This window comes from Apodemus sylvaticus, chromosome 3, assembly GCF_947179515.1.
Source record: "Apodemus sylvaticus chromosome 3, mApoSyl1.1, whole genome shotgun sequence".
NCBI classification, from domain to species: domain Eukaryota; kingdom Metazoa; phylum Chordata; class Mammalia; order Rodentia; family Muridae; genus Apodemus; species Apodemus sylvaticus.
Genome location: NC_067474.1, coordinates 138808242 through 138815871, shown reverse-complemented (window position 1 = coordinate 138815871; position 7630 = coordinate 138808242). Strand labels below are relative to the sequence as shown.

The 7630-nt window shown below is 46.0% G+C and overlaps 1 pseudogene; it reads left to right on the top strand.

Annotated features, from left to right (window-relative positions):
- The first annotated feature begins 5939 nt into the window (after window positions 1–5939).
- On the top strand, window positions 5940–6359 carry LOC127680102 (60S ribosomal protein L31-like; annotated as a pseudogene).
- The last annotated feature ends 1271 nt before the right edge of the window (window positions 6360–7630 follow it).

The following is a 7630-nucleotide window of genomic DNA, read 5'->3' as shown; positions in this document are numbered from 1 at the left end:
GCAGCAATTTTTAAAATGAAACATTTGTTCCTGAAGAGATGGCTCAGTGGTTAAGAACACTGACTGCTCTTGCAGAGGTCCTGAGTTCAAATCCCAGCAACCACATTGGTGGCTCACAACCATCTGTAATGGGATCTAATGCCCTCTTCTGGTGTGTCTGAAGATAGCTACAGCATACTCATAAATAAAATAAATCTTTTAAAAAAGAGAGAGTAGAGAGAGTTGACATTTGTGCATTCATAAAACAAAAAAAGAAAAAAGAGAAAAAAAAGAAAAGAAAAGAAAAAGAAACATTGTAACAGAACCCCAACCAAAGGCTGCAGACTTGATACTTTGTTTCTGTAGTGCCAACAGTCTCTGGCTTCCACAGGGAAATTATCCTTAGTCTACAGGAGCACAAAGACTTGAACCTGCTGTGAGAACACTGCATCTGTTGCCCACAATACACGAATTTGAGCAGGGTGCTTTAGGAAGAGGTGTACTAAGGTGCAAAGCCCATGTGCTCTGTGCTCAGAACCAGGGCTCTGGTGCAACTCTGGTAAGCTTTGCTAGAAATTTGGTTGTGAGTTTTAACCCTTGCTGTGTGTTTAGAAACCTCGGGTAGGGTGACAACCTCTTTAGAAGCCAGGTTCCAGGCCTCTGTGTTGGAGGCTTAGAAGTTCTGAACTTGTGAGAAAGGACCCTTCCCATGCCATAGTGACATACGCCCCTTGTGACCTCTGTAACTCTTTAATTACTCAGAGTCTGGGAAGGAAGGCCACAGTAGGCCCTGAGCACCACCCGAGTGGAGAAGCAGTTAGAGCAAGGGGGTGGGGAACAGGGAAAAATGCACACAGGGCATTTGGGATCTTGAGCTGCTCTACAGCCACCGAGCTGTGTGACTTTTGGTCAACCTTCTGCCTCTCAGAGCTTCCACTTTTCATTTTGGAAAAGAAAAGGAATAGTTGTCATCCTCCTACAGAAAAAAAGACAAAAGAGGATGTGGAGTTGAATGAATAGCAATAATTAGTGGGTGGGGCCTGGGGAATGAATTGGTAGACTGCTTACCCAGCATGCACATAACCCTGGATTCGAGTCCCAGTACCACATTTAAAAAAAAACAAAAGCAAAAACAAACAAACAAACAAACAAAAACATGGATTTAGACATGTAATCCCAGTAGGTGGAGGCAGGAGAATTTCAAATTCATCTTCAGCTACATAATGATCTTGAGACCATCCCAGAGTACATGAGACCCTGTCTCAAAAAACAAACAACAATAATAATAATTGGAAAAGAAGGAGCTTTACTAGCAGCTGTAAAACCCTGTGTAAGTCTCGTGACTTTTCTAGTTTGACCTTGTGCCAAACAGCCACATTTGAACTGAACCAGCACTTTGCTCCCTTTCACTATATACCTGTTGTGCTACAGACCCCATAGTCTAAGATTTTAGCTTAAGCTCTATTTAGATCTTTATTATGCATTAATTATTAACTAATTACTATTAGGAAGGATTTTTTTTAAACCATACCTGTATTTACAGGCAGATAGCACCCAAAAACCTAGAACTAGGGATAGCTTCAGGTAAAGCTTGATCCAGGAGCTGTTCCAAATGACCCATGCTATTTTAGACTATCAGCCTCATTTCCTGCGTTAATTCCAAGGAAGCCAGAAATCCTGGGCATCGCTGGCTTTCCTCATCTGTGATGAGCAGAAAACTGTTTCCCTGGGTTGCTATCAAAAAGAAAAGATCCAGCCGGGGGGTGGTGGCGCACACTTGTAATCCCAGCACTTTGGGAGGCAGAGGCAGGTGGATTTCTGAGTTTGAGGCCAGCCTGGTCTACAGAGTGAGTTCCAGGACTGCCAGGGCTATACAGAGAAACCCTGTCTCGAAAAAACCAAATCCAAAAAAAAAAAAAAGAAGAAAAGAAAGAAAGAAAGAAACAAAGAAACAAAGAAAGAAACAAAGAAAAGATCCAGAATTGAGTCACACTGGTGAGCCCTGGCTCATCTAAGCCGAGCCTGCATCTTTTCCAGACCACTGATTATAGCCTGCAGGATGAGATTTTCCTAACTTGCTTCTGTACACCAGACCTCTCCCCTTGAGCAGGTCACTTCTGACCAAGTTCGACAGCTAGGAAATCCCCTGTTAGGTGGGGTGAGACGAAGGGTGCTACAGAGGCTCACAGGAGCTGATGTCAGCACAGGACACCCCCAGGTCCTACAAGGCAGTGAAATACAGCCTTGTGACCTGTCCTCCTAGCCCCACTCTGTCCTCCAGTCCTGTTGCTTTCCTCACAGACAGCTAAGCTGGAGCCCGCCCTGATCCTTGAGCGCGCTTCCAGTATTGAGTCCTCAGTGCACACATAGCCCTTTCGGACACAACTCTGTGAGCCAGCCTTGGAAGGGAGGAGCAGCAAAGGTGGCCATTGCAAAGCACTACCATAAGCACTACCAGGGCTCTCTCCCACACCAATTCACGGGGTACGGGATTCGGCCAATCCTCAACAGTCACAGGCAGAGGGCAGAGAGCAATGCTTTGGCTGATTAGCAAGGAAATCCTCCAAGCAGCCAGATCTCTGCACAACAGGGCAACTCAGCTGGACCCCTCCTAAATGCCCTTAAGAGGACAACATGTCTTCCAGAAGCTTCCTATATATTTCTGGAGTATTATATAGGGAATTCGCCCTCTAATTGGGGGCCCAATCCTGGTGTGCACACTCAGGACTCCCATAATCCTCCCTGACCCCTTCAGAGCAGTGACTTGGGTGAAAGCCTCTTACCAGCCTTCAGGCCCACCTCTTCTTTGAGGTTCAAAGCAGGTGGAAGTCCCCTATGAAGGCTGGTCAGTGTTGTCAGCGTTAAGGCTTCAGTCTTGCTCTCCAGCCAGCACTTGCTATTTGAGGGTGGAGTGGGTGGGATAGGGTGAGGCAGGGCGGGGTAGGGAGGTCCAAGGAGAGTCACAGGAACATGGGCCGGTCTGCAGCTGAGGCTCGGCTGTACAAATAGGGCCAGGGATGCATGGGGTGGAGAAAGACAGCCTCCCCCTGTTCCCAGCATGACCTGAAGGAAGTCAGCAAACCAGGGCAAGGCCTCCAATACTCACCAACTCCTAGTCTATAAAAAACATTTCCAGTGGGCCAGCCTGCAGGGACTTCCCAGTCTGCTGGGCCCATTCAAAGGTCAGGAAAAAGGGACCTGAGACAAATGGACCAGGGTAGCAAGGAGGAGGGCAGGCAGAAGAAGGGTCATGTAATCAAAGACGGGAGACAACGAGGCCTCAAGCACTGACTTTGGTTGTTGTTCCCGACGTGCGTCTGACTCAGGTACAGAAAAAATAACCAGCAGAGATCAGTGAAGACATGGCCGGCTCAGGCTAATCACTGAGGCACACCTTTTGTACAAGTCAGAAAACATGTGTTTTCCTTTTCCAGTGAGTGTGTGTGTGTGTGTGTGTGTGTGTGTGTGTGTGTGTACATACCCAAATCATGTGAACAAGAAGCACATTGCGCCTGGCCGTGGTGTCACACGCCTTTAATCCCAGCACTTGGGAGGCCGAGGCAGGCGGATTTCTGAGTTCAAGGCCAGCCTGGTCTACAGATTGAATTCCAGGACAGTCAGGACTACACAGAGAAACCCTGTCTCAAAACAAAACAAAACAAAAACAAAAACAAAAACAAGAAGCACATGGAATGTCTTCTTCAATTGCTTCTCCATCTCATTATTTTTTATATTTCTTTATTTTGCACCAAATGAGGTTGCGAATGCCTCTAATCACAGCATTCAGGAGGCAGAGACAGGCAGACTCTGTGAGTTTAAGGCCAGCCTGATCTGCATTGAGTTTTAGGCTAGCCAGAGCTACATAGAAATATCCTATCCCAAAAAAAGGAGGGGGGGAGGAAGGAAAGGAGGAGAAGGAGAAAGAGGAGAGAGAGAGAGAGAGAGAGAGAGAGAGAGAGAGAGAGAGAGAGAGAGAGAAAGCCCAGCAGTGATGGTGCATGCCTTTAATCCCAGCACTTGGAAGGTAGAGGCAGGTAGCTTTCTAAGTTCAAGAACAGCCTGGTCTACAGAGTGAGTTCCAGGACAGCCAGGGCTACACAGAAAAACCCTGTCTCAAAAAAACAAAAGAAAGAAAGAAAGAAAGAAAGAAAGAAAGAGAGAGAGAGAGAGAGAGAGAGAGAGAGAGAGAGAGAAGAAAGAAAGAAAGAAAGAAAGAAAGAAAGAAAGAAAGAAAGGAGAGAGGTTTATTTCTTTTATGTAAATGGGTGTTTGTTTGTCTACATGTATAGCTATGTATCATGTAAATGCCTTCTGTACACAGAGACCAGAAGAGGGTGTCTGATCCATCAGATTCTCTGGGATTAGAGTTACAGAGTGTGACCTGCCTTGTAGGTGCTGTTAATCAAATTCAGAGCCTCTCAAAGAGTCACCAGTGCTTTTAACCCCTGAGCCATTTCTCCAGCCCTGCCCCCTCACCCAGCTTATCATTTGAGATAGCTGAGTCGGAATCAAAATGTTCTGCTTTGGGAGCCTTGTGGACACTGCTCTGGCTGGAGCTGTTGGACCTCCGCCAGCCCAGCACCCTTTCCCCTGTGCCTTTCTTCTGTGCTTGAATCGTCCTAAGTGTCTGGCTCTAGGAGGTACCACAGGCTCACCTTTCCCTGTCTCAGTCCTAGGATCAGACTCTGCTCCAAAGAGACAAATACTTTTAGCCATACGTAGTGACACATACCTGTGAGCTTAGCACTCAGGAGGCAGAGGCAGAGGTAGAGGCAGAGGCAGGAGGATTGTCACAAGTTAGAGGCCAACTTGATCTATAAAATCCAATGGCTTTAAATCTGGGGGTCTTATATCAGATATTTACATTACAATTTATAATAGTAGCAAGATTACAATTATGAAGTGCTAATGAAAATAATTTTAGGGGTTGGAGAGATGGCTCAGTGGTTAAGAGCACTGACTGCTCTTCTGAAGGTCTTGAGTTCAAATCCCAGCAACTACATGGTGGCTCACCACCATCTGTAATGGGATCTGATGCCCTCCTCTGGTGTATCTGAAGACAGCTACAGTGTACTTATAATAATAAATAAATATTTTTAAAAAATAATAATTTTATTGTTGGAGTCACCACAACATGAGGAACTGTATTAAAGGGCCCCAGCACTAGAAGGTTGAAAACTACTGGTATAGTGTGTTTTAGGAGATAGCCAGAGCTACAAAGTGAAACATTGTCTCAAAAAAACCAAGAAATTAAAACAAAAAGAAACATTTCTACAACTAATAATACAAATATATTGTGTCATATTTGAGAACTGGATAAAGAAATAATTGTTCAGTTACTGTTGAAAACAGAAGTTGAAAAGAAGGCTTAGCAGTTAAGATTTGAATTCCAACACCCACATAGTCAGAGCAGTCTATAACACCAGTTCTGAGGGATACCGCGCCCTCTCCTGGCCTCCTTGAATACTGTATGCATGTGGTGCACAGACATACATGCAGGCAAAATACTCAAACAGCAAGAACAACAACAACAAATCTTAAGTTTTTTCTTTTTAATTAAAACATACACCAGACCAAGCAAGATGGCTCAGCAGGCAAAGGCACTTGGTGCACAAATATGACAACTTAGATTCAACCCTTGGATCCCACATAAAGACTCAAAACACAAAGGTCCCTTCTCAGCTTGCAGGAGGCCTGGTGACTCTATAGCCACTTAACTAAGGCATGAGGGTCGCTGTTGTCTAGAGAGAGCCCGGCTCTTCTGTCACCCCCAAGCTGAGGTCATTTCTGGGGACTTTCCCTCTCCACCCTTCCCCACTTAGCTGGAAGGGGTAATGGTTCAGAAGTTTCTAGACCTTCTCCAGGTGACAAAGGACAGGATGACTCTAGGAAGGAAATCATGAATCCCAGTCCCCAAGACAGGCATGGGAAAAGCAGAATGGGACTTTTTTTTTCCTTTCCAACTTGGGCCCTGCAGAATGGCTCCCGAAAGGAAGGGTGGCGAGAAGAAGGGCTGTTCTGCCATCAACGAGGTGGTGACCCGAGAACACGCCATCAACATTCACAAGCGCATCCATGGAGTGGGCTTCAAGAAGTGTGCTCCTCAGGCACTCAGAGAAATTCAGAAGTTTGCCATGAAGGAAATGGGAACCCCAGATGTGCGCATTGACACCAGGCTCAAGAAAGCCGTCTGGGCCAAGGGAACAGGAATATTCCGCATCGCATCCGAGTACATTTGTCCAGAAAACATAATGAGGATGAGGACTCACCAAACAAGCTCTACACATTGCTAACTTACGTGCCTGTTACCACATTCAAAAATCTACAGGTCAATGTGGATGAGAAGTAACCTGCTGAATGTCAAATAAAGTTGCAGAACTGCCAAAAAGAAAGAAAGAAAGAAAGAAAGAAAGAAAGAAAGAAAGAAAGAAAGAAAGAAAGAAAGAAAGAAAGAAAGGAAGGAAGGAAGGAAGGAAGGAAGGAAGGAAGGAAGGAAGGAAGGAAGGAAGGAAGGAAGGAAGGAAGGAAGGAAGGAAGAAAAAGAAAAGAAAGAAACGCAGAATGGGACATGGGTTTGGGATCAACAGATCTATAGGGCTCCTGGGAACCGGGACAGAGCTTGCAAGACCCAGTTGTAACCGGAGCTTGGTTTCTAAAGAACAGCCAGGGCTTTCTGCAGAAGAGGGTGTCTCAGGAATCATCACAAACCGGAAGAGAGGGAGACTGTGGCTTACGGGTTGCTGCATGACTCATCCGCTAGCCCTGCCAGCTGCCTCTGTCAAGTGCTGGACAGCACAGGACCAGGGAACACTGGTAGAATTCCTGTCTAGTCCCCTCGCCAGAAGAAGACCCAGGCAGGTGAAGTGGTTCTTAACCCAGACATGTCACTTAATATTTCCACCATCTGAAAGGTGGTTCCCATAGAGGATGGTGCTCACTAACACAGAGCACACACAGATGCCGGAGGGGGTGCAGGAGGTGTCGGGACGGTGCACTGAGTTCAGCAGGACTAATCCTGAGCTTGCCATGTGCTCAGCACCAGTCATGAGCTGGCACTCAGCAAGGACACTGGGTCCCCTCTCTGTTTCCACCCTCCAGTGCCAGGCACCAACCAAGTACGTGCCTATGAGTCTTGGTGACATCAACCTCCAGACCAACTAGCCGCGTGTACTTCTTCCTCTCCACAGCCTCCGACACCTCCACAACCAGGTATCCAAGGGAGATGGATGCAGTAAGGAAGTCTGCAGAATTTGCGGCCCCACTGACTCCAGTCTTAACTTTACCCTTCCCAACCTCTGAGTGACACTATCTCAACTCTCCAACTATAAGATGGATGGCAAGTTGTGGTGGGGTGTGTCTGTAATCCCAGTACTCTGGAGACAAAGACAGGAGGATCACAAATTGGAATCAAATCTTATCTACACAGCAAGACACTGTTGATGGTTTACTATGCAAATAAGAAAAGAAAGGAAGCTGCTGCTGTGTGTGTGGTCCATGCTTTCTATCACAACCCGAGGCAAGCAGAGGAAGGTAGATCTCTGTGAATTGCAGCAGAAAAAAAAACAAAGTCCAAAAAGAAAGAAAAAAAGAAAGAAAGAAAGAAAGAAAGAAAGAAAGAAAGAAAGAAAGAAAAGAAAGAAAGAAAAACATT